Source organism: Diceros bicornis, assembly GCF_020826845.1.
Source record: "Diceros bicornis minor isolate mBicDic1 chromosome 35 unlocalized genomic scaffold, mDicBic1.mat.cur SUPER_35_unloc_1, whole genome shotgun sequence".
Lineage (NCBI taxonomy): Eukaryota > Metazoa > Chordata > Mammalia > Perissodactyla > Rhinocerotidae > Diceros > Diceros bicornis.
The window spans coordinates 721,235-749,065 of record NW_026690912.1 but is presented as its reverse complement, the minus strand read 5'-3'; the positions used below and the strand labels follow the sequence as shown (position 1 = coordinate 749,065).

At 40.0% G+C, this 27,831-nt stretch overlaps 1 long non-coding RNA gene and 1 pseudogene across 1 annotated transcript; one reads left to right on the top strand and one right to left on the bottom strand.

Annotated features, from left to right (window-relative positions):
- Window positions 1–27,831, bottom strand: part of LOC131402237 (adhesion G protein-coupled receptor E1-like) — a 637,417-nt pseudogene that overhangs the window by 356,182 nt on the left and 253,404 nt on the right.
- LOC131402248 (uncharacterized) lies at window positions 298–10,348 on the top strand. The gene is made up of 3 exons (XR_009218451.1): window positions 298–315; window positions 2,443–2,607; window positions 10,077–10,348. It is a non-coding gene; the product is annotated as an uncharacterized LOC131402248 (long non-coding RNA).

Here is a 27,831-nt window from a genome sequence, read left to right as displayed (position 1 = left end):
CCCAGAGGTTTCAGGACCTCTCTCTAGAGTCCCCACATCCCTCTCTCCCCAGGCCTGAAAAGGATGGGGAAGCCAGCAGTGTGGACGCCGTCTGCACCTACCATCCTGACCCCGTGGGCCACCATGCCTCTGTGCTGGGAGCGGAGAGTCTCCACCTGTCTGCTCTTCCTCTCGGTGGCTCCAGGCTCTGCATCCCAGAGTTTATCCATCCAGAGAGAGCACCAGCTACATTTGCACATCATCAGCTGGAACCTCAGCAACCCGGAGCCCACATCCTCGGAGTACACCGTCTTGCTGAGGGACACCCAGGACCAGGTGGGGTCTCCCCTCTCGCATCGCTCCTTGCCCTGAGGGCACCGTCATTCCTCTGTCTGACTTACATCTGTTACGTGATTGTTTCAACCCTTCACTTTCCCTGCGTGCCTGGGTTCTCTCAGTGTCCAGAGGTGATGTCCTAGCTGCCTTCCCCATCTCTCACATGGGTAAACTGAAGCTCAGAAAGGGGATTATTGTGCCTAAGGTCACACAGTGAGTTAGGGGCAGAGCCAGGATTTGAAGTCAGGTCTCCCTTGCCCCAAGGTCTGTGATCTTTCACTGGCTCCAGTGGCCCCCTGCGTCTCCAGGAGACCTCCATCTCACCCACTCTCCCTCGCGTTTGTTCTAGGTCACCAAGCTCTACAGAGGCAGCCAGCTGTGAGACATATTCCACTCCTGTCTGGTCACCGACCTGATGTAGGTTGAGGAGATTGGAAGCATTGGTTGAGCTGGTGGCTGATGGCTCTGAGCTCCCGTGACACATCCTTGATCTGGAAGTCACTGACATAGTGCCCATTCTGCCCCACATCCCTGTCAGCTAATCCTACCATCTCCTTCCATAGGTTGTCGGGGGTTGAGAAAAGCATTAACATTTGGGGCCACCAACCTCCAGCATCCTCCTCCTCCTCCTCTTCTGGAAAAGTTCAACAAATATTAGTGGTCTACCTGTGCTCTCCAATATTGGAGCCACTAACCAGATGGGGCAATTAAAATTTTTTATACACCTATTGGGATACGATGCACATATTGTGTGTGTGTGGGGTGTATTTTTTAGGTTTTTCTAGATACAATATCTTCTCATCTGCCAAACAAATAGTTTTACATCTTCCCTTCCAATCTGGGTCTCTTTTATTCCTTTTTCTTGCCTAATTGCCCTTATCAGAGCCTCTGGTGCCTGTGATTAACATGCGAGATGAGGGCAGACATCAATGTCTTGTCCCTGGTCTTAGGGGGAAATTTTCAGTCTTTCACCATTGAATATGGTGTTATCCATGGGTTTTTCATCGATGCTGTTTATAGGTTGAGAAAGTTTTTTCTATTCCTAATTTGTTCAGTGTTTTCTGTTTTAGACATGAAGGGCGCTGTATTTTGTGAAATTCTTTTCTGTATATGTGGTCGAGATTGTGTGGTATTGGCCGTTATTCTATTACTATGGTGTATTACATAATCAAGTTTTCAGATATTAACCCAACTCTTCAACTAGAGGTGAGAGATTAAGATGTTCTCAATCTTTCCTGGGCGTGCCACAGGCCTGAGCCCTTGTGGCCTTCTAGATGCCCGCAAATACCCTGGAGATTTTCAAAGCCCCCTGTGGACATCTCATTCCCCCAGTTTTTCTTCTAAGTTGTTGGCTCACCTCTTGCCTGCCTCAGCTGGTATCACTCCCTCAGGCAGCTACAATAGAAAACAATTAGCGCTGATTGTTTTTAGCAAGTGCCTTGGGGACAGACTTTCCTCCCTGGGCAAGCTCTGAGTCTAGTAACGACAAGCCCTGAACATGGGGCGTTTTTGGGGAGCTGCCAGGCAGGTCAGCTAGTTGCAGTTGGGTGGGGAGGGGTCTTTTCAGAGCTCCACACCCATTATGGCTGCTGTGCTGCTGGTTGTCTCAGCCACCATGGTTCTGAGACTGACGGTTTTCACAGTTATGGAGGATGTTGTGAGAGCAGGATGGGAATAGTGCAAGTTATAGTGCCACGAAGTTTGCTCCCTTTATCAAGATTCCACCGTGTGTCTTCACTAAACCCTCCTCAGATTCTTGCAAGCCTTTGATTAATTTCTAGACTTCTGAAAAGTTGATTTTGACCATTTTTACCAGTGTTCTCATTGTTTTTATGCATTTGCAGGCGTCCTTACTCCAGAGTTTCAAAAATGTTCTCCCTGTGGTTATTTATTTATAAATTAATTACTTGAAATGAAATTACATGAGAAATTCAGTTCCTCACTCACACACACTAGCCACATTTTAAGTGCTTGATAACAACATGGGGCTAATAATGAGTGTATTTGGTAGTGCAGGCAAATGTTGACATTATTGCAGAAAGTTCTCTTGGACAGGACCCAGAAGCAGGGAATCTAGAATCAGGGTAGAATTCCAGACACCCTTGTTCATCCCTTGTGTCCTTCCAGGTTGGTCCCCCATGGTAACCACACTGCAATGGATTCACTGTGTACCCAGCCGCCTTGGCACAGAGACTGGACAGAGTTGCCATCTATGAGGAATTCCTGCGGCTGACCAGAAGGGTACCCAGCTGCAGAACTTTACCCTGGACGGAAAGAATGTCCTTGGGGATGGTAAGGCTCCCTGGTCATTGGGAAAGGAAGTGAGGCCTTTCTGGGGACTCTGGAGGCCTGGGGCTGAGAGAACATTGAAATTTCTCAGGCTTGCAGGATGTGGCATAGTCCCCCAGTCTTTAGCCACCATTGAGAGAGAGAAAAGGACACCAGTGTAGTATGGGAGGCCCTCACCTTCTCCTAGACAGCTCTGTGACCTCAAGCTAGTCACCTCCCCTCTCTGGACTTTTGTTTCCTTATCTCTGCACTGAGAGCCACTGGGCCCGATGGTCAATGAGGGCCTCCAGCTGTGTGTGAAGCAGACTTACAGGTTTGGGAGTGGATGTGGTTTCTGATCCACAGGCTATAGTTTGTCAAGTCCCGCTCTAGATGAGCACCAATGCACTAGAACTTTCTGCAGTGGTGGAATGTTCTATATCTGTGCTGTCCAGTGCATAGCTGCATGTGGCTGTTGAGTGCTTGAAAGATGGTATTGTGACTGGTCTTTATTGTTACTGATTTTTAATGTTACTGAGGTTAGAATTTTTATTTTATTTAACTAAAATTAATTTTTTTTTATTTTTTTATTGATGTTTTAATGGTTTCTAATATTGTGAAATTTTGGGTTGTACATTTTTGTTTGTCCATCACCCCATATATGACTCCCTTCACCCCTTCTGTCCACCCCCCACCCCCACTGCCCGGGTAACCACAGTCCAGTTTTCTCTGTCCATGTGTTGGTTTATATTCCACATATGAGTGAGATCATACAGTGTTTGTCTTTCTCTTTCTGGCTTATTTCACTTAACATAATACGCTCCAGGCCCATCCATGTTGTTGCAAATGGGACGATTTTGTCTTTTTTTATGGCTGAGTAGTATTCCATTGTATATACATACCACATTTTCTTAATCCAATTGTCAGTCGAGGGACACTTAGGTTGCTTCCACTTCTTGGCTATGGTGAATAATGCTGCAATGAACATAGGGGTGCATAAGCCTCTTTGGATTGTTGATTTCAGGTGCGTTGGATAGATTCCCAGTAGTGGGATGGCTGGATCATAGGGCATCTCTATTTTTAATTCTTTGAGGAATCTCCATACCGTTTTCCATAGAGGCTGCACCAATTTGCATTCCCACCAGCTGTGTGTGAGGGTTCCTGTTTCTCCACATCCTCTCCAACATTTGTTGTTTTTTGTCTTGGTGATTATAGCCATTCTAACAGGCGTGAGGTGGTATCTTAGTGTTGTTTTGATTTGCATTTCCCTGATGATTAGTGATGTTGAGCATCTTTTCATGTGCCTATTGGCCATCTGTATATCTTCCTTGGAGAAGTGTCTGTTCATTTCCTCTGCCCATTTTTTGATCGGGTTGTTTTTTTTTTGTTGTTCAATTGTGTGAGTTCTTTATATATTATGGAGATCAACCCCTTGTCAGATGTATGTTTTGCAAATATTCTCTCCCAGCTGGTTGGTTGTTTGTTCATCTTGATTCTGGTTTCATTTGTCTTATAAAAGCTCTTTAATCTGATAAAGTCCCACTTGTTTATTTTTTCTTTAGTTTCCCTAGTCTGGGTAGGCATGTCATCCGAAAAGATTCCTTTAAACCCAATGTCAAATAGTGTGTTGCCTATATTTTCTTCTATGAGTTTTATAGTTTCAGGTCTCACCTTCAGGTCTTTGATCCATTTTGAGTTAATTTTTGTGAATGGCGATAGCACATGGTCCACTTTCATTCTTTTGCATGTGGCTGTCCAGTTTTCCCAACACCATTTATTGAAGAGACTTTCCTTTCTCCATTGCATGTTCTTAGCACCTTTGTCGAAAATTAGCTGTCCGTATATGTGTGGTTTTATTTCTGGGCTTTCAATTCTGTTCCATTGATCTGTGTGTCTGTTTTTGTACCAGTACCATGCTGTTTTGATTACTATTGCTTTGTAGTATGTTTTGAAGTCAGGAATTGTGATGCCTCCTGTTTGTTCTTTTTCTTTAGGATTTCTTTAGCTATTCGGGGTCTTTTGTTGCCCCATATAAATTTTAGTATTCTTTTTTCTATTTCTGTGAAGAATGTCATTGGGGTTCTGATTGGGATTGCATTGAATCTGTAGATTGCTTTAGGTAATATAGACATTTTAACTATGTTTATTCTTCCAATCCACGTGCATGGGATATCTTTCCATTTCTTTATGTCATCGTGGATTTCCCTCAATAATGTCTTGTAGTTCTCATTGTATAGGTCCTTCACCTCCTTGGTAAGATTTATTCCTAGGTATTTTATTCTTTTTGATGCAATTGTAAATGGTATTATCTTTTTGAGCTCTCTTTCTGTTAGTTCATTATTAGCATATAGAAATGCAACTGATTTTTGTAGATTGATTTTGTACCCTGCAACTTTGCTGTAGTTGTTGATTGTTTCTAACAGTTTTCCAACAGATTCTTTAGGGTTTTCTATATATACAATCATGTCATCTGCAAATAGTGAGAGTTTCACTTCTTCGTTACCTATTTGGATTCCTTTTATTCCTTTTTCTTGCCTAATTGCTCTGGCCAAAACCTCCAGTACTATGTTGAACAGGAGTGGTGAGAGTGGGCAGCCTTGCCTCGTTCCTGTTCTCAGAGGAATGGCTTTCAGTCTTTCCCCGTTGAGTATGATGTTAGCTGTGGGTTTGTCATATATGGCCTTTATTATGTTGAGGTACTTTCATTCTATTCCCATTTTATTGAGAGTTTTTATCATAAATGGATGATGTATCTTGTCAAATGCCTTCTCTGCGTCTATTGAGACGATCATGTGGTTTTTATTCTTTGTTTTGTTGATGTGATGTATCACGTTGATTGATTTGCGGATGTTGAACCATCCCTGCGTCTCTGGTATAAATCCCACTTAATCATGGTGTATGATCTTTTTAATATATTGTTGTATTCGGTTTGCCAATATTTTGTTGAGGATTTTTGCATCAATGTTCATCAGCGATATTGGCCTGTAATTTTCTTTCTTTGTATTGTCTTTGTCTGGTTTTGGTATCAGGGTGATGTTGGCCTCATAGAATGATTCAGGAAGTGTTCCATCTTCCTCTATTTTTTGGAATAGTTTGAGAAGGATGGGTATTAAATCTTCTTTGAATGTTTGGTAAAATTCACTGGAGAAGCCATCTGGTCCTGGACTTTTATTTTTTGGGAGGTTTTTGATTACTATTTCAATCTCTTTACTTGTTATTGGTCTATTCAGATTCTCCATTTCTTCTTGGTTCAATTTTGGGAGGTTGTATAAGTCTAAGAATTTATCCATTTCTTCTAGATTGTCCAATTTGTTGGCATATAATTTCTCATAGTATTCTCTTATAATCCTCTGTATTTCCATGGTATCCGTTGTAATTTCTCCTCTTTCATTTCTAATTTTATTTACTTGAGCCTTTTCTCTTTTTTTCTTAGTAAGCCTGGCTAAGGGTTTGTCTATTTTGTTTATCTTCTCGAAGAACCAACTCTTTGTTTCATTAATCCTTTCTACTGTTTTTTTGGTCTCAATATCATTTATTTCTGCTCTGATTTTTATTATTTCTCTCCTTCTGCTGGCTTTGGGCTTTGTTTGTTCTTCTTTTTCTAGTTCTGTTAGGTGTAATTTAAGGTTGCCTATTAGGGCTTTTTCTTGTTTGTTAAAGTGGGCTTGTATCGCTATGAGTTTCCCTCTCAGGACCGCTTTTGCTGCATCCCATATGGTTTGATATGGCATGTTATCATTTTCGTTTGTTTCCAGATAGTTTTTGATTTCTCCTTTAATTTCATCAATGATCCATTGGTTGTTCAGTAGCATGTTGTTTAATCTCCACATTTTTGTCACTTTCCCAGTTTTTTTTTCCTGGTTCATTTCCAGTTTCATAGCCTTATGGTCTGAAAAGATGCTTGTTATGATTTCAGTCTTCTTAAATTTATTGAGGCTTGCTTTGTTTCCCAACGTATGGTCTATCCTAGAGAATGTTCCATGCGCGCTTGAGAAGAATGTGTAGTCAGCTGTTTTTTGGTGGAGTGCTCTGTATATGTCTACTAGGTCCATCTCGTCCAGTTTTCATTTAAGTCTACTATTTCTTTATTAACTTTTTGTCTGGATGATCTATCCATTGCTGTAAGTGGGGTGTTAAGATCCCCTACTATTATTGTGTTGTTGTTGATTTCTCCTTTTAGGTTTGTTAATAGTTGTTTTATGTACATTGGTGCTCCTATGTTGGATGCATATATATTTATAAGTGATATGTCTTCTTGATGGAGTGTCCCTTTTATCATTATATATTTCCCTTCTTTGTCTTTCTTAACCTGTTTTATCTTGAAGTCTACTTTGTCTGATATGAGTATGGCAACACCTGCTTTCTTTTGTTTGCCATTAGCTTGGAGTATTGTCTTCCATCCTTTCACTCTGAGCCTGTGCTTGTCTTTAGTGCTAAGATGTGTTTCCTGAAGGCAGCATATTGTTGGGTCTTGCTTTTTAATCCATCCTGCCACTCTGTATCTTTTGATTGGAGAGTTCAATCCATTTACATGTAGGGTAATTATTGAAATATGAGGGCTGAATGTTGCTGTTTTGTCACTTATTTTCTGGTTCTTTTGCATTTCCTTTGTTTCTTGTCCCATTTGTTTTGGACTGCCAATTCAGTTTGGTTGTTCTGTCTTATGATTCTTCTAGTTTTCTCTTTGTTTATCATATGTGGTTTTAATTTGATTATTTGTTTAGTGGTTACCTTGAGGTTTGGGCAAAAAATCTTGTGTATGAGATAGTCCATTATCTGATAGCCTCCTATTTCCTTATACTAAGTCAATTCAGTCACTTTCCTCTTCCCCTTCTAAGTTGCTCTTGTTATACCTTATTCTATCTTGTGTTGTGGCTGTGTGTTTACAGTGATGAGGTTAAATTTATTTTTGGTGAATTTCTTCCTTTGATCTTTGAGTTTAGTATTTAAGTGGTTGCTAACCTATTCCGGTAAAGATCTACTATTTCTCTGATTTTGTCTACCTACTTTTCTCCTTACTCCAAGCTTTGTGTTCCCTTTCTCTTCTTTTTTTCAGGCCTGAGGGCCTTCTTGAGTATTTCTTGTAGTGGGGGGTCTCGTGGCCATGAACTCCCTTAGCTTTTGTTTATCTGGGAGAGTTACTATTTCTCCATCATATTTGAAGGATATTTTTGCTGGATAGAGTATTCTTGGCTGAAAGTTTTTGTCTTTTAGTATTTTGAATATATCATTCCAGTCTCTTCTAGCCTGAAAAGTTTCTGTTGAGAAATCCGCTGAGAGCCTGCTGGGAGTTCCTTTGTACGTTATTTTTTGTTTTTGTCTAGCTGCCCTTAATATTGTTTCTTTGTCGTTGACCCTGGCTAGCCTTTACCACTAGGTGTCGTGGTGAAGGCCTTTGTCTGTTAATATATATAGGCGTCCTGTTGGCTTCGCTTACTGGGGTTTCCTGCTCCTTCCCCAGATTTGGGAAATTTTCAGCTATTATTTCCTTGAATAGGCTCTCTGTTCCTCTTTCCCTCTCCTCTCCCTCAGGAATACCTATAATTCTTATGTTACATTTTCTAATAGAGTCAGATATTTCTCGGAGTCTTTCTTCATTTCTTTTTAGTTTTAGTTCTCTCTCTTCTTCCATCTGGAGTATATCTGTATTCCTATCCTCTAAAGTCCTAATTCTTTCCTCCATATTGTCAGCTCTGTTCTTTAAAGACTCCAGATTCTCCTTTATCTCCTCCATTGTGTTCTTCATCTCCATCAGCACTGATTGGTTTTTCTTTATGATTTCAATCTCTTTTGTGAAGAAACTCCTAATCTCATTTAATTGTTTGTCTGTGTTGTCTCGTATTTCGTTGAGTGTTTTTATGATAGCTATTTTGAAATCTCTGTCATTTAGTTTATGGATTTCTGTGTCTTCGGGGTTGATTTCTGGGTGCTTGTCATTTTGTTTCTGGTCTGGTGATTTCACATATTTTTGCATTGTGGTTCCTGTGTTGGTTTTGATTTTCCTCATCCTGGAAGTCTCTGGTTGCAATTTCCACCTGCCACCACTGTCTGGTGGTAAAGGGCTGTGTAGTCTAAGCCCCCTGCACTCTGCCCCAGTTTTTCTGCTGCGATCCGCAGTTTTGTTTTGTTTTGTTTTTTTCCCCACTGCGATCCACGGGTCCAGTCCAGTTTGTTCAGGTCTGCCTTGGATCGCTAGGTCTGGTCGAGCTGCAGACTCCGGGTTGCGGGGAGTGGGGAGCTCTCTCTTTTGCCCTCTGGGTCCCTGACGTGGGAGGCTTCTCATTTGCCCCTCTTTATCCGCTCTCTGGGGTGCTCAGATGTTGATGGTAGCCCTGTGGCTCCTCTGAGCCCTCTGTGCGGGAGTTTCCCACTGGCTGAGAGAGCCCGAAGAGCTACAGTTTCCCGCCGAGGGCCGCCCCTCCCCCCTCTCTGGGAGCCGCGCAGACCGGGATCGCTGATCTGATGGGGAGGGAGCGGAGTTCTCCTTACCTCTCCCCACTTCCTCCGGGGGCCCAGCACGTTCCGCTCTCAGATGTGCGGCAGTGTGGATCCCTCCACTCTAGGTTTTCACTGTCTGGGATTCCGTTGTTGGTCTGTGGCTATTACTTTTGTTGTATCTTGTGGGGGAAGAATTCACGGGAAAGCTCACTCCGCCATGATGCTGACGTCACTCCTCTTAACTAAAATTAATTTTAATTCAAAAAGAGACTTGTTGCTGCTCCATATCAGACAGCACACCTCTAAGAGGTTGTCTGGCTAGAGGTACAAGTAGGGGGACCTGCACCCCTCCTCCCATGCCCATTGGGTGCTGCGTGTCCTACCCTCCTGGAGTTTATGTTGTAGCTGGCAATAACAAGAATAGAGAATTGAAAATTATCAATTATTTGATGTGAACAAACTCATACTTGCAGGTGCAAATCAGAGAAGACTTCCTGTAGGATATTACATTGTAGGTTAATCCTAGAAAATGAATATTAAGCAAATAGATAAGGGAGAAGGGGATGAATGTGTTTCTAGGCATGGAAGAACACTTTTGAGTGGGAATTTACAAATTTAGAGAGATCCCATAGGCTTGCCAACTGTGATGACCCATTCTCCCCCCGGCCGTCATAAGAAAGTCCAGCCCAAATTCAGGCCTCTGTGCCCAGAGGTATGAATTTGGTTTAATTTATTAAACTTTTGTTCTGTGATAATGGTCTTGGATTTTGTAGCAAAGTGTGCTCACTTTTTAGAGATGGAAACTAAAATGGGGTGAAACATGATGATGTCTACTTGACTTTAATATTTCATTGAAAACATGGGATGAATCAAGGGTGGCAAGTGTTAATAATTTATACATTGATGAAATATTGTTTTAATTGGATGGAATATACATGGTTAAATTAGATGATGTATGTTTATGAGACTGTTTCCTTTATTTTTCTATGTGCAAAAAGTTTTATTAAAAAGAGTGAAACACACTCACATGCATTCTCCATTTCATTCACTTCCAGAATATTCTGCCAACAGAGATGACACCTTGACTGAGAAGCCTGGTAAACCTGCAGGAAGCCCCAGCCCATGGTAGGGGGCGAGTATCTTGATGCTGTGCCTCATTGAAGAGAACCATGCGCACAGGGTCTTGGATGATGAGGAAAGTTGGCCAACCCTTGTCAAGGACGGTTGAGGCACAGTGGGGTCAGCAGGAGCCCTGGGGTGATGACAGGAGGTGGCTCACCCCAGCACTTGTCTCCCCAGACCACCCCGTCTGGGCCCTCATCCTGATCTGCTTGACAGGAATCCTGGTGCTCATCACAGGCCTGGTCTGCTGTCTCCTGGTAAGCCATGACGTGTTGCTTGTCTTCTTACTATTGGGTTGTAAGAGCTCTTTATATATTATAAATACACGTCCTTTTCTAGGGATATGTTTTGCAGATGTTTTCTCCCAGTCTGTGTGTGGCTTACCTTCTCCTTCACAACATGAGTCCTTGGGTAAATGAAAGTGACAGTCATCATGAGATTCCACCACACTTGAGAATGGCTAAAATTAAAAAGACTGACTATAGCAAGTGTTGTTGAAGATGTCAGTTCACTGAAACTCTCATCGAGTGCTGGTGAAAAATAGCTTGGATGTGTCTTTAATAATTACATACGTCTACCCAGCCGTATAATTCTTATGTTGCTTTTATAATTGAGTCATATATTTCTCCAAGAATTCCTTCATTTTCTAAAAATCTGAGTCCTTCCTCCTCGTCCACTGGAAGCATTTCTGTATTTCTATCCTCTAAATCACTTATTCTTTCAACCATGATATCAGCTCTATTTTTTAAGGATTCTAGATTCTTTTTTAGCTCATTAATTATGTTCTTTATATCCAGAACTTCTGCTTGTTTTTTTTTTAATAGTTTCAGTCTCTTTGATGAAGTATTCCTTTTCCTCATTAATTTTATTCCTGAGTTCATTGAACTGTCTGAACATCCTTGTAACTTGGTTTCTTTATGACAGTTATTTTGAATTCTCTGTCATTTAGATTGTAAATTTCTCTGACTTCAAGGTTGGTTTCTGGAGATTTGTCATTTCCTTCTGCTCTGAATTGTTACTGTAGTTTCTTATGGTGTTTGATGAACTAATCTTTTGCCTGCGTATTTGTGGTAGTATCAGGTCGCAGATTCCACCTGCTACTGCTGTGGGGGAAGCATGAGCTGTGTTTCTGATCCCCCCATATGCTGGAAGTTGTGTGGGTACAGTGGGTGTTCTCACCCGCTGGGAAAGCATTCACACTGGGCTCAGAGCTGCCGCCACACGGAGGCAAGTACCCAGTTGTGAGACCGCAGCACTACTATGGGTGTGTGTGCATCTGGGAAAGCATCTGCATGTGCGCGTGTATCTGCTGCTGCCTTTTCTCATGCTCATGGCAGCCTCTGTGCTTGGTGGGTGGGGCTTCTTCATGGGTCTGAGCATTGGCCGATCATTGGGACTCCAGTGGCACGGTGGGCTTTCCAGCCATCCAGGAAAGCATTCATGTGCGGGTCCAGGGCTGCCGACAACCCCTCCCAGAGTTGCACCAGGCGCATTCCTACTTTTGGGGATGCAGCAGTACTATTGGCTCTCACGCCAACCTGGGAAGCGCTCGGGCGTGTGCACAGTGCTGCCAGGGAAGGGTTGGGGATAGGAATGACTTCATAGTACGTCCAATGACAAGCATAAATCTCAAAATAATTATGCTGAGTGAAAGAAGACAGTAAAAAATGAGTAGTATATGATCCCATTTATAAAAATTCATGGAAAATACAGGAAAATCTATAGGGACATATACCGGAACACTGGTTGCCTGGGAATCAGAATGTGTTTGCAAACGGCAGGGAAGGAGGAATTAAAATGAGCATGAGGAAATTTGGGGAGGATGGGCATTCCTTTTCTTGATTGTGATGATGGTTCAATAAGTTATAATCAAAAGGTATCACATTATTCGCTTTAAATGTATGCAGTTTACTGCATGTCGTTAATACCTCAATTAAGCTAGAACATGCAGGGGAAAGAGAGGGAGAGAGAGCCGAAAGAGGGAAAAGGCAAGGAAAAGAAGGACTGAGGGTGAAAATTAAGTGGACAAAAGGAAGAGGGAGACACAGGAGGCATCGGGTCTCTGTGGCTTTGGCATCTCCTTCCCCTGGAGTCTCCCATACTGGGCAGCTGACTGGACCATTCTGATGCGCTCTCCTCACCTCACAAGTCACTTGTCTGCCGGCGGAAGAAGGAGGGCGACTGTGAGGTCCAGTGACGACGCCTGGTCTATTACCTGCCTCATGGCGACCTACGGAAGCTGCGATGACTAGATCTGACTAGATCTGAGGTCCCCTTTTCCCAGACGTGGTCTGGAGAAGCTTGACTGGAACAGAACGAAACCACATTGGACGGACACAGGCTCCGAGCCTTTCTAGACTTGGCCCCTGACTGGCTCACAGGGGACTAAGCTGAAAGGTTTCAACTTTCTTAAGTCCTGAAAGTGACTGCAACTTCTGTCCTGTGGTGTCACACCAGTTCATCCCTCAGGGACACCAGAATTGGTGAAACCAGCACAGACATTGCCATCATGTAAAATCGAATTCCCACTTCAGTGCAAGGTTTCCCTTCTTAGGAAACTTTGGAACATCCCTCCCCTTGACTCTGTGTAGCCATCACAACCCTCTCGGTTCCTCCATAATCCTCCCCCACTGAAGGCCTGGCAGTCTCAGGTTCCCCTTTTCTGCTTCATTCTCTGAAGCTCAGATTAGTCAGCTGGGCCCAAGGGTTCAAAAGTCAACGTGTATACACTGGAAAAGAAATATTTCAAGTTTAAACTGAGGCTGGAGAGGTTTAAAGAGTTCCAGAAGGGTTGTCATATATCACTTGTAGGAGTTCTCCTTGCGGTGGAGAAAAGCTGTTAAGTGTTAAACATTTCTTTTTCTCTCTTTTCATAAAAGCCAATGCTATTTATTTATTTAAGCAATGCTGTGGTGGTTCCTTTAAAGTTTTGCTAACCTTCCCGGGCCACCTTCCTGTCATAAGCTGTTTTTTTTTTTTATCTGAAAACCCAGTGTTTCATTCCTTTTGGTTAAGTTTTAGAATTAGAAGCATGGATTGTGAGATGCAATCCTGAGTTCATGTGAGTTAGTTTGAGGTTGAAACAAGATGAAAGATCAAAAAAGTTTAAGGTGAGGTTTAAGGTGCGCCGAGCCCTCTGTCTTCTGCGAAGCCAGCGCATAGACTGGGTTTTTGCGTTTCTCCCGAGTGTTTTGAATACAGCCCTCTCGAGGCTTTTGTTCCACAAAGCTAAAGTTGAGCATGAGAAGTAGGCTGAGCAACTGTGTTAGGTTCTCTGTTGTATGAAGCAAGTTCTACCAATAAAGAGAGTGCAGTGCAGTTGAGAGAACAAGAAGAAAAAGAGAATGGAATTAGACTCATTGTTCTGAACAGAAATAATGTATACTTATATCTGGCACCATATCAGTGGTTCTAAACCTGATTGCTTGTCAGAATTACCCCAGAGGAGGTTTTAAAAATCTAGACTCTTAGGCCCAAGTCTATACTTGCTGAAGCAAAATTGCTCATGGTAAATTCCCAGGATCTGAATTTTTAAGGAGCTGTCTATGTATTCGGACACACACAGTCCAAAAGTAGTCCACAGACAGTGGTTTGAGAACTATGTATACAAGCAAAAAGAGAGCAATTCACCAGCATGCCCTGCAGAGTGCTATCTGTCGTTCAGAGCAATCCTTAAAATGGCACAAAGAAAACCTTGAAAGCACTTTTGGCTTTTGAGATTTTTGTAACACCTCATCTTGGCAGTGTGACTACTTTCACATGGACTTTTCCTCGCTTTACTTGGTTCTGGCAAGTGGGCAAGGTACTGGGTGTGACAGCTGGTGCCTGCTCCCCCACTTCCTCCTCCAAAGGAAACTGCTCCACCCGTCTCCCTTCTAGCTAGGGGACTCGACTATCACCCTGAGGTTCTCACCAGAAAGGAAGCCCCTTCAAGGCCGTCCAGCTTCCAACACCAGCAGTATGCAAAGGACACAAGAACTGGGCATTTATTTCCCATCATTTAGAATTTGAACTAGGGACTCGTCCTAGTCTGTTTGGGCTGCTATGACACAATACCACAGACTGGGTGGCCTATAAACAACAGACATTTATTTCTCACAGTTCTGCAGGCTGGAAGTCGGACATCAGGGTGCCAGCGTGGTCTGGTCCTGGTGAGAGCCCACTTCCATGTTGCAGATGAACATCTTCTTGCTGTGTCTTCACGTGGCTGAAAGAGAGCAAGCTAGTATCTCTGACCTCTTTCTAGAAGGGCACTAGTCCCATTCACAAGGGCTCCACTGTCATGGCCTAATCACTTTCTAACACCAGCACATTGGAAGTTAGGATTCAACATATGAATTTTGGCGGGACACAAACGTTCAGTCCGTTGCAGAACTGTCAAGAAGGAAACCCTTCTCAGAGAGAAGTATGGACCTGATGTGCAAAGGAAGGTAGACACCTAGAGAACTGGGGGCCTGCGAGGGACAGTAGAGCCACCAGGGTAGACGGTCAAAGTTTACAGATGTGCCTATGGACAGACCTGGAAGAAGTTTTACATCAATGAGATCAGTTACAATATACACTTGAAGATAAGGGGATGAATGTGTTTCCTCCCTAAGTTATCCATCAGGTAATTTGGTTTGCATCCTTCTACACTATTTCGTGTTGTGCCCTCATGACCCGGGGGGATGTGTTGGATGGTAGTTCAGAGTAAGACTCAGAGCTTGGCTGCTCCTGCCGAATCTGGCTGCAGTCTGGACCAGCAGTGCGAGCTTAGTGAGTTACTTTACCTCTCCATTCTTCAGTTTTCTCATCCATAAAAATAAAGAGAAAAATAGCACCCCATATGGTCACTGAGAGAACTAGATGAGTTAGTGCATGTAAGGCTATGGAACAGTGTCTAGCATTTAGTGAGCACCCAATGAATATTAGCCATTTTTATTACAGCGTTCCTTAATTATTTTGATGACAAACTAGTGTCTGAGAGAGACATATTTACCTGAAATGATGTCAACTGATGCTAATTTTGGAAGCTTAGAGAGGTCACTGATGAAATCAGTTTTTAAAAATGCAAAGAATCTTAACATAGACTTAGTAATTATTCCTGGGATTATGGTCTCAAATATTGGATACAGTTGTACATATGCATTTAAAGAACACTCTAAAAAACTATTTAGAAAGAGTTATATTATGAATTTCAAGAAAATATAGTACAAAGAAAAAAGGAAAATAAAAACAAGCTACTTATATGTTATGGAAATAGTACTTGCAACTTGGCATAAATTTTCCAGTGATGGCATCTTACATGCTTTTAACAATTGCTTCAGATCCAACAACTTAGAAGATAATATGCTCTGGAAGAAAGTGGCTCTGATGATTACAGTGTTACTGATTTCGAAGAATACCTGTGACAAGTTTGAATAAACTTACTTTGTGAAATGGAAGAGTAAAAAAAGGTATCTCTAAATAATAAATATATTATTTTTCATGAGGTGTTATTTTAAATTAGTATGTACATCAAAATTAATAAATTGATTACTACAGTAGACATCTGACTAATTTAGCCACATCTTTGTAATTTTATATAATCGGGTTTCTTTCTGAGGATGCAAAAGGAAGGGCTTATACAGGTTTTGGTTTGCCATGTATGCTTTCCAGAATCTTTTTTTTTAATGGTTTTTAACACTGTGAAATGAGTTGTACATTTTTGTTTGTCCTTCACCCCTTGTGCCCACCCCCCACCCCCATAGCCCCTGGTAACCACAATACAGTTTTCTCTGTCCATGTGTTGGTTTATATTCCACATATGAGTGAGATCATACGGTGTTTGTCTTTCTCCTTCTGGCTTACTTCACTTAACATAATACTCTCCAGGCCCATCCATGTTGTTGCAAATGGGACGATTTTGTCTTTTTTTATGGCTGAGTAGTATACCACATCTTCTTGATCCAGTCATCAGTCGAGGGACACTTAGGTTGCTTCCACTTCTTGGCTATGGTGAATAATGCTGCAATGAACATAGGGGTGCATAAGCCTCTTTGAATTGTTGATTTCAGGTTTGTTGAATAGATTCCCAGTAATGGGATGGCTGGGTCATAGGGCATCTCTATTTTTAATTCTTTGAAGAATATGCATACCGTTTTCCATAGAGGCTGCACCAGTTTGCATTCCGACCAGCTGTGTATGAGGGTTCCTGTTGCTCCACATCCTCTCCAACATTTGTTGTTTTTTGTCTTGGTGATTATAGCCATTCTAACGGGCGTGAGGTGATATCTTAGTGTTGTTTTGATTTGCATTTCCCTGATGATTAATGATGTTGAACATCTTTTCATGTGCCTATTGACCATATGTATATCTTCTTTGGAGAAGTGTCTGTTCATTTCCTCTGCCTGTTCTTTGATCGTGTTGTTTGCCTTTTTGTTGTTCAGTTGTGTGAGTTCTTTATATATTATGGAGATCAACCCCTTGTCAGATGTATGTTTTGCAAATATTCTCTCCCAGCTGGTGGGTTGTCTGTTCATCTTGATTCTGGTTTCGTTTGTCTTGTAGAAGCTCTTTAATCTGATAAAGTCCCGCTTGTTTATTTTTTCCTTAGTTTCCCTAGTCTGGGTAGGCATGTCATCCGAAAAGATTCCTTTAGGACCAATGTCAAATAATGTGTTGCCTATATTTTCTTCTATGAGTTTTATAGTTTCGGGTCTCACCTTCAGGTCGTTGATCCATTTTGAGTTAATTTTTTGAATGGCGATAGCAGATGGTCCACTTTCATTCTTTTGCATGTGGCTGTCCAGTTTTCCCAACACCTTTTATTGAAGAGACTTTCCTTTCTCCATTGTATGTTCTTAGCTCCTTTGTCAAAAATTAGCTGTCCATATATGTGTGGTTTTATTTCTGGGCTTTCAATTCTGTTCCATTGATCTGTGTGTCTGTTTTTGTACCAGCACCATGCTGTTTTGATTACTATTGCTCTGTAGTATGTTTTGAAGTCAGGGATTGTGATGCCTCCTGCTTTGTTCTTTTTTCTTAGGATTTCTTTAGCTATTCGGGGTCTTTTGTTGCCCCATATAAATTTTAGTATTCTTTTTTCTATTTCTGTGAAGAATCTCATTGGGATTCTGATTGGGATTGCATTGAATCTGTAGATTGCTTTAGGTAATACAGATATTTTAATTATGTTTATTCTTCTAATCCACATGCATGAGATATCTTTCCGTTTCTTTATGTCATCATCGATTTCTTTCAATAATGTCTTGTAGTTCTCATTGTATAGGTCATTCATCTCCTTGGTAAGATTTATTCCTAAGTATTTTATTCTTTTTGATGCAATTGTAAATGGTATTATCTTTTTGAGCTCTCTTTCTGTTGGTTCATTATTAGCATACAGAAATGCAACTGATTTTTGTAGATTGATTTTTGTACCCTGCAACTTTGCTGTAGTTGTTGATTATTTCTAATAGTTTTCCAATGGATTCTTTAGGGTTTTCTATATATAAAATCATGTCATCTGCAAATAGTGAAGAATTTCACTTCTTCATTACCTGTTTGAATTCCTTTTTCTTGCCTAATTGCTCTGGCCAAAACCTCCAGTACTATGTTGAACAGGAGTGGTGAGAGTGGGCAGCCCTGCCTCGTTCTTGTTCTCCGAGGAATGACTTTCAGTCTTTCCCCGTTGACCATGATGTTGGCTGTGGGTTTGTCATAAATAGCCTTTATTATGTTGAGGTACTTTCCTTCTATTCCCATTTTGTTGAGAGTTTTTATCACAAATGGATGTTGTGTCTTGTCAAATGCCTTCTCTGCGTGTATTAGATGACCATGTGGTTTTTATTCTTTGTTTTGTTGATGTGATGTATCACGTTGATTGATTTGTGGATGTTGAACCATCCCTGCGTCCCTGGTATAAATCCCACTTGATCATGGTGCATGATCTTTTTAATGTATTGCTGTATTCGGTTTGCCAATATTTTGTTGAGGATTTTTGCATCTATGTTCATCAGCGATATTGGCCTGTAATTTTCTTTCTTTGTATTGTCTTTGTCTGGCTTTGGTATCAGGATGATGTTGGCCTCATAGAATGATTTAGGAAGTGTTCCACCTTCCTCTATTTTTTGGAATAGTTTGAGAAGGATGGGTATTAAATTTTCCTTGAATGTTTGGTAAACTTCACCGGAGAAGCCATCTGGTCCTGGACTTTTATTTTTTGGGAGGTTTTTGATTACTATTTCAATCTCTTTACTTGTGATTGGTCTATTCAGATTCTCCATTTCTTCTTGGTTCAGTTTTGGGAGATTGTATAAGTCTAAGAATTTATCCATTTCTTCTAGATTTTCCAATTTGTTGGCATATAATTTCTCATAGTATTCTCTTATAATCCTCTGTATTTCCGTGGTATCCGTTGTAATTTCTCCTCTTTCATTTCTAATTTTATTTACTTGAGCCTTTTCTCCTTTTTTCTCAGTAAGCCTGGCTAAGGGTTTGTCGATTTTGTTTATCTTCTCAAAGAACCAACTCTTTGTTTCATTAATCCTTTCTACTGTTTTTTGGTCTCAATTTCCTTTATTTCTGCTCTGATTTTTAGTATTTCTCTCATTCTGCTGACTTTGGGCTTCTTTTTCTAGTTCTGTTAGGTGTAATTTAAGGTTGCTTATTTGGGCTTTTTCTTGTTTGTTAAGGTGGGCTTGTATCGCTATGAGTTTCCCTCTCAGGACTGCTTTTGCTGCATCCCATATGGTTTGGTATGGCATATTTTCATTTTCGTTTGTTTCCAGATAGTTTTTGATTTCTCCTTTAATTTCATCAATGATCCATTAGTTGTTCAGTAGCATGTTGTTTAATCTCCACATTTTTGTCACTTTCCCAGTTTTTTTTTTCATGGTTCATTTCCAGTTTCATAGCATTATGGTCTGAAAAGATGTTTGTTATGATTTCAATCTTCTTAAATTAATTGAGGCTTGCTTTGTTTCCCAACATATGGTCTATCCTTGAGAATGTTCGATGTGCGCTTGAGAAGAATGTGTAGTCAGCTGTTCTTGGATGGAGTGCTCTGTATGTCTACTAGGTCCATCTTGTCCAGTTTTTCATTTAATTCTACTATTTCTTTATTGACTTTTTGTCTGGATGATCTATCCATTGATGTAAGTGGGGTATTAAGATCCCCTACTATTATTGTGTTGTTATTAATGTCTCCTTTTAGGTTTGTTAATAGTTGCTTTATGTACATTGGTGCTCCTATGTTGGGTGCATATATATTTAAAAGTGATATGTCTTCTTGGTGGGGTGTCCCTTTTATCATTATATATTTCCCTGTTTGTCTTTCTTCACCTGTTTTATCTTGAAGTCTACTTTGTCTGATATGAGTATGGCAACACCTGCTTTCTTTTGTTTGCCATTAGCTTGGAGTATTGTCTTCCATTCTTTCACTCTGAGCCTGTGCTTGTCTTTAGAGCTGAGATGTGTTTCCTGGAGGCAGCATATTGTTGGGTCCTGCTTTTTAATCCATCCTGCCACTCTGTATCTTTTGATTGGAGAGTTCAATCCTTTACATTATGGTAATTATTGATATATGAGAGCTTAATGTTACTGTTTTGTCACTTATTTTCTGGTTCTTTTGCATTTCCTTTGTTTCTTGTCCCATTTGTTTTGGACTGCCAATTCAGTTTGGTTGTTCTGTCTCATGTCTCTTCTAGTTTTCTCTTTGATTATCATATGTGATTTTGTTTTGATTATTGTTTAGTGGTTACCTTGAGGTTTGTGTAAAAAATGTTGTGTATGAGATAGTCCATTATCTGATGGCCTTCTATTTCCTTATACTAAGTCAATTCAATCACTTTCCTCTTCCCCTTCTAAGTCGTTCTTGTTATACCTTATTCTATCTTGTGTTGTGGCTATGTATTTTCAGTGATGAGGTTAAATTTATTTTTGTTGAATAACTTCCTTTGATCATTGATTTTGGTATTTAAGTGGTTGCTAACCTATTCTGGTAAAGATCTACTATTTTTCTGAGTTTATCTACCTATTTTTCTCCTTGCTCCAAGCTTTGTATTCCCTTTCTCTTCTTTTTTTCAGGCCGGAGGGCCTTCTTGAGTATTTCTTGTAGTGGGGGTCTCATGGCCATGAACTACCTTAGCTTTTGTTTATGTTTATCTGGGAGAGTTACTACTTCTTCATCATATTTGAAGGATATTTTTGCTGGATAGAGTATTCTTGGCTGAAAGTTTTTGTCTTTCAGTATTTTGACTATATCATTCCCGTCTCTCCTAGCCTGTAAAATTTCTGTTGAGAAATCCGCTGAGACCCTGATGGGAGTTCCTTTGTACGTTATTTTTTGTTTTTCTCTAGCTGCCCTTAATATTGTTTCTTTGTCATTGACTCTGGCTAGCCTTACCACTAGGTGTTATAGTGTGGGCCTTTGCCTGTTGACATGTTTAGGTGACCTGTTGGCTTCGCTTACTGGTATTTCCTGCTCCTTCCCCAGATTTGGGAAATTCTCAGCTATTATTTCCTTGAATAGGCTCTCTCTTCCTCTTTCCCTCTCTTCTCCCTCAGGAATACCTATAATTCTTATGTTACATTTCCTAATAGAGTCAGATATTTCTCGGAGACTTTCTTCATTTCTTTTTAGTCTTAGTTCTCTCTCCTCTTCTATCTGGAGCATATCTGTATTGCTATCCTCTAAAATGCTAATTCTTTCCTCCATATTGTCAGCTCTGTTCTTTAAAGACTCCAGATTCTCCTTTATCTCCTCCATTGTGTTCTTCATCTCCATCAGCAGTGATTGGTTTTTGTTTATGATTTCAATCTCTTTTGTGAAGAAACTCCTAATCTCATTGAATTGTTTGTCTGTGTTGTCTCGTATTTTGTTGAGTGTTTTTATGATAGCTATTTTGAAATCTCTGTCATTTAGGTTATGGATTTCTCTGTCTTCAGGATTGGTTTCTGGGTGCTTGTCATTTTCCTTCTGGTCTGGGGATTTCATGTATCTTTGCATTGCGGTTCCTGCGTTGGCTTTGTTTTTCCTCATCCTGGAAATCTCTGGTTGTAATTTCCACCCGCCGCCACTGTGTGGGGGTAAAGGGCTGTTTAATCTGAGGCCCCTGTCCTCTGCCCCGGCTGTTCACTGCCATCCTCGATCCACAGGTCACTTGGTCTGGTTTGGTCGGCTGAGCTGCAGGGTCCGGTTTGCGGGAAGGGGGGTGCTCTCTCTTTTGCCCGCTGGGCCCCTGGCGTGGGGGGCTTCTCATTCGCCCCTCGTTATCCGCTCTCTGGGGTGCTCAGATATTGATGGTACCCTGTAGCAATTCTGAGTCCTCTGTGTGGGAGTTTGCCACTGGCTGAGAGAGCCCAAAGAGCTATGGTTTCCCTGCAGAGGGCCGCCCCTCCCCCCTCTCTGGGAGCCGAGCAGACCAGGATCGCTGGTCTGATGGGGAGGGAGAAAAGTTCTCCTTACCTCTCCCCACTTCCTCCAGGGGCCCAGCACGTTCCACTCTCAGATGTGCGGCAGTGTGGATCTTCCCGATCCTGCTTTTCACTGTCTAGCATTCCGTTGTTGGTCTGTGACTGTTCCTTTTGTTGTATCTTATCAGGGGAAGAGTTTACGGGAAAGCTCGCTCCGCCATGACGCTGATGTCACTTTTACAGAATCTTTTTGACGAGCTCAGATTCTAAATACATTCCTTAAAAAAAGGGAGATGACTAAAACAATGACAAAAGTACACTTGTTATGCTACTGGAAGACATTAAGTGAAATACATCACTTTCGCCTTGTGCTACTATTGTGCTTATACAGGACTTGCCATTTAGTATTGCAGTTACATTTTGTATGTGTAATCTATTAAATAGTCTATATATGGCTAGATATATAATATATGCACAAATGTGTATCATAGAGTGTGTATTAGTAGAATATTTATATATGACTCATATTACCCATGTCTTACTTAGAAGACTGTGAGATCCTTTATCTTCATACATCTTGGTCCCCAAATAATGTTTGATAAATTAGTAGATACTCTCTTATGTGTTAGTCAAATGAATTTATAAAACAAAGAGTAAAGTCCATATTGAACCTAGTGTTGTAAATACTACTAAGAACAACAAAAATAGTTTCTCTGGCTAACTTTTTTGGATAATTACTACCTGCTAGTGAAACACACATTTTATTTCATTAAACCTCAGAATGACCATATTGAGTAGATGCTATTATTCTTATATTAGACGAAGAATCTTAGCCTTAGAGGTTCTGTCACTCACTCAGGTCACAGTAAGTTAAGGTCAAGCTCCGGGTAGACTATCTAACCCTAAAAGCCATGCTCATTTCTCTCCATTTTGTGAAGGCGGAAGTTCTATTGATAAAATATCATCTGAGAATTTTCTAAGTGTCAGAGACATATCTAAACTGAGTGATCAGTAGGAAACAACTTACTGTAGTGGAAGAAGATGGACAGTAAAGCCAGGTACTCAGGTACCATGAAGGAAATAAATAAAGGGGATGTGGAAGAGAGCCAGGGTGGGGTATGGGGTGAGTCTGGGACTCTGAGAAGGTAACTTTGGTGTAAACAATCGAACAATGAAGAGGCAGCTCTAAGAAGATCTGAAGGCAGATCATCCCAAGAAGAGAGATTAACTCCTGCAAATGTGCTGAGATGAGATTGCATTTAGAGTATTTGGGGGACATAAAGAACGGCTGTGCATCTGGAGCCTGGAGAATAAAGAGGAAGAGAGGAGGGGGTGAAATCTGAGCAGAAGGAGAGCACATCACATAGAGCATTAGAGACCAGGGTACACATGGTTTATACCTCACATGAAATGGGAAATCACTAAAAAATTTTCAGCAGAGAGTAACATGATCAGACTGGTAATTTTGAAAGACAGTATGGCTACCAGACGGCAGGAAAATGAGGAAAAAAAGGAATAAATTGAGCTCCAAATTTTTGTCCCAAGTAACTGAGGTGAGGAAAGCTTGAAAGAACAGTGAGTAGATTTAAGAATGAGGTGTTAAGAAAGGTTGAATCACATTTTTGGTTTGGGCCTAGCTAAAGTTGAGCTGTCCCTTATGATACACACGGACTCTTGGAATAGGCAGTTGGATACTCCATTTTAAAGCTCAGGAGAAAAGGCCAGGCTGGAGATACAAATCCAAAATTATAAGCATAGAGATGATATATAGAGCCATGGAAATAGTTGGGATCAATTAGTAAAAACGAAAAGGAACTAGGACAAGACTTTATATTCTAAAAATTTAGAAGTTAAGAAGAGAAGGTTAAAAACTAGGAGAGTGTGGCATATTGAAAACATAGAGGAAGAGATGTTTCAAGTGGTCAAAATTATCAAATACTAGTAAAAGTTCATGTAAAAGAAGTATATAGAAAAGACATCAGCAAATTGTACCTAAATCTAATTTTTTAAAAGAAAAATTAAAAATAACATTAGTTATGAGATTTTTTTAATATAGAAGAAAATTATCAAGGATGATGCCTTCAGTCTTTTTTTCAAAGCTGTTTGCATATGTTTTGTAAGAAAACTTTTTATGTATAACAGTCTCATGTATCTTGCTATTTCTTCTACTATTTGTAGAATTGAATACTGCATTTCACAATCAATCAGATTATTAAAAGTTGTATTAAAAAGATGAAAAAAAAATACATGGCCTTCATAATGGCTCTTTAGTGGGTTATTGGAAAGAAAGTAAATTGGAATGAATTGAAAGGAGAATGGAAGATGAGAATGGGACATGGCAAGTTTAGTCCTTTCCTTGAAGGAAGAGTGCTGAGAAGGAGAGAAGAAAATTCGGGTTCTTGTTGGAGGGGACAAGGGTTGGGAAGTTTTTTTGTTTGTTTGTTTGCTTTCTTTAAAATGGGGGACAGTAAAGCGTGTTTATGCACTGATCAAGTAGAAAATGTGAAAATGATGAGGCAGATAAGAAATATGACATTTGCAGAAGTGAAGTCCTTTAAATATTACTATTGTGGTAATAAATGATAAATAATATAGAGAAGGCATCTGTTCAACTTATAGTATGCTTCTATTTTTTTATCATACATAACAATAATTTACTGAAAAAATAAAGAAAATTACATAGTATGAGACTTAAGTCCAATTTATATCAGGAAATGAACACTATTTTAAATAAATTCAAATATTAGAAAATATATAAAAGGTTGGAACAACAGCATGAACCAACTTAAACTACTTATATTTCTAGAACACTAGACTCGAATGCAGAAAATATATTTCTTCCAGGTGCACATGAAAATTTACAAGGATAAATTATATTTTTAACCATAAAATAAATCTCAGTAAATTTGAAAGACTGAAACAATTAAGAAAAAAAATTGTCTACAACAGAATTAAATTAGGAAATAATAAAAATGAGATATCTCAAAATTTCTCAAATATTTAGAAATTAAACAAAATTATTCAGAATAAAAATGGGCAAGGAAGAAAATAAAATAGATATTAGAATATATTTTTAATTAAAATGTAATGAAAACATAGGATATTGAAATTTGTGGGATGTACCAAATGCAGTACATAGAGGGAAATTTATAGGTTTAAATAATTATATTAGGGAAAAAGAAAGTTGTAATATCATTGATTTTTGCTTCAACTTAAGAAGCTAGGAAAAAAAAGAACAAATTAAATTCAGAATATTTAAAAGAAAGCAAATTATAAAATAAAGAGAATAACTCAATAGAATAGAAAATGTATAAATAATAGGAAAATCAAAAAGTATGAAAAATTAATAAACTCCTAGTAAAACTGGCCAAGACAAAAGAGAAATTGCAAACTACTAATATCAGTAACAGAAGAGGAGGCATTACTACAGAAAATAAAAGGTTAATAATGGGATATTGTGAAGAACTTGTTAGCATAAATTTGACAACTTAAGGGAAAGGAATACATTTCTTGAAAGACCTGCGTTTTCAAGATTGACATAAAAGCATACAATTTAATTAGGCCATATCTACTAAAGATATTGTATGTTTAATCAAAAACCTTTCCATGAATATAACTCCAGGTTTGGATGACTTCACTAAGTGAAATCTGTCAAACATATACGAGGGAAATAACACCATTTTAACATAAACTCTTTTGAAAAATAGAGGAGAAGAGAACAGGATGCAATTTGTTTTATGAAGCCAGCATATCCCTGATATCAAAAGCTAAGAAAGATAGCTAAAGAAAAAAGACCAATATTCTTCACGAACATAGATGCAAAAATTCTTAACCAAGTTATCAAATCAAATTCAACAATATATTAACAACATGGCTAAGTTGGTTTAAAATTTGGAAAGCAAGCAATGTTAATTGCCACATTTTCCCATAATTGAGGAAAAACATCATATGATCATCTTAATAGACGAAGACAAAGCATTTAACAAAATTTAATGTCCATTCATAGTAAAAACCCTCAGCAAACAAGAAATAGAAGTGAATTTCCTCTATCTCAAAAAGTGCATTTAGAAAATATTGTACAGAAAATATCACATTTAATGGTGTGGTATACATCCTAAACTCACGGGATCCTACAGAAACATTGAACTAGTAAGTGAACTTAGCAAAGTTGCAGAATACAAGGCCAATTTGCAGAAATTAATTGCATTTCTATATACTGTAACAAAACATTACCATGGCACTATATAATTCAAGTACCTAGTAAAAATCTAGCAAAAAAATATGCAGTTTTATAAACTGAAGACTAAAAATCTTTGTTGAGAGAAATTGAAACAGACCTAAATAAATGGAGAGATATGCCATAAATAGTTGTTTAAAGAGAGTTAAATCTGCAGAGCCACTAATCATGTTTGAGAATACTTATTGAAATTAAAAATATGATTTCACAACTATTATCAGTAATGTTTGAGGAAGTATGTAGCATATATGGGAGGCTAGGAAAATAGCAATGGGCTAGTTTTGTTCCTCTAATTGAAAAAGAATTCAAGATGGAAACTGGAAACTCTGAAAGCATGACCTTGTCACTGATTCAACAGTGATATGAAGTGACACAGAGGTTTTCTAGGTAGGTCATGCTATGTCTAACAATATCCTTAAATGTCCCTTTGTGAGTAGAGTTGCTAGACTGATCATAATGGAAGTATTCTTCCCTGAGGCATTAATACCAGCTGCTGTGATCTCCGAGGGCCCAACATGAGGAAGGAAGGGTCGAAGATTGGAGAGGGAAAGTTGGTTGCCTGAACATCTGTATCCACAGGCAGTTGATTGATAGATGATGTGAGAGCTCCTGGGAGACGTCAGGCAGGCTGTTATAAATGAAGTTCTTTTGTGTGTGTGTGTGTGAGGAAGATCAGCCCTGAGCTAACATCCACGCCAATCCTCCTCTATTTGCTGAGCAAGACTGGCCCTGAGATAACATCTATTGCCAATCCTCCTCCTTTTTTTTCCCCCACCTTTTCTCCCCAAAGCCCCAGTAGATAGTTATACGTCATAGTTGCATATCCCTCTAGTTGCTGTATGTGGGACGCTGCCTCACCATGGCCGGACAAGCGGTGCGTTGGTGCACGCCTAGGATCCGAACCCAGGCGGCCAGTAGCGGAGCACGGAAACTGAACCGCTAAGCCAGGGGACTGGCCCCTAAATGAAGTTCTTCACACTTTAACTACAATGTTGTCTTAAAATTACAGGGAAGGAGAAAAAAATGGAATGAATTGAGGAAGAGAATGTAGAAGAGAGTTTTAAGAGAGTATGAGAAAGAGTAGAGAGAAAATGCAGAAAAGAAAGGAGAAAAATGTTGAACGAAGAGACAGAAAGAGAAAGAAAGGAAAAGAGGAAGAGTAGAAAGGCAGAAGGACTATGGTGGAAACATCCTTATGAGGCTATAACATGCTGGCAAACAGAAGTAGTAAGTTTAACAACATGTTAACAAAAGGAACCTCTGTGCTGATGAGAGCACAGCTGATCATCGTTCTCAGGGCACCAGAGATTAAATAGGTTACCGAGGCAGGAGACGAAAAAATAGAAAATGTGGTCACAGAGATGGAAGATTTCAGATACTAGAACTAGGGAATAAAGTGGAAGCCAGGCTCATCGCAAAGTCGTGACCCAGATAATCTCTTCCTTGTAAAGAATGTAGAAGTTTATGTTGTTTACTGATTAAATGACGAATAATGTTATAGGGAAAAAACAGAAAAGAAAAAAGTTTAGGAAGAAACTTCTATATTTACGGAAATAAAAAACTACAATATGAATTCAAATAAAAGATACCATTATGTCACAAACTGTTATTTGTCCCTCAGTTCTTCTCGTTTCACCAGACGTTTGCTGGATCCATAGCCCGCAGAATAACGATTAGGTTTACCACCTCTCTCTCGCTCTGTCTCGCCATTGTAACCATGTGTCAGGTATGGCTGTTGGGACAAGAGAGGAAGCGAGACCAGCAGCTTCCAGGATCTGCTCTTACCAACAGGCAAACCTGGTACCCAGACTGACAGGGACAGAGTGAGTGGATGTCTCGGGTGAGCAGTCCCACATAGCCATCGGCCTTGACCACGAGAGTCCCAGGAATCCCAACCTCATTTCCTTGTTAGGGGCCTGCGCTGTGCAGGAGGAGCCTTGAGAATTTGGGTGGAGACAGCAGAAGGGGCAGGGCTAGAACATCTCCATCAATTTACTGTTGCCTCCGAGGAAGCCTCACCAGGAGACCCTAAGAGGACGAGTTTCCTCTTTCTTTCAAACATTGTATCATATCAAGTA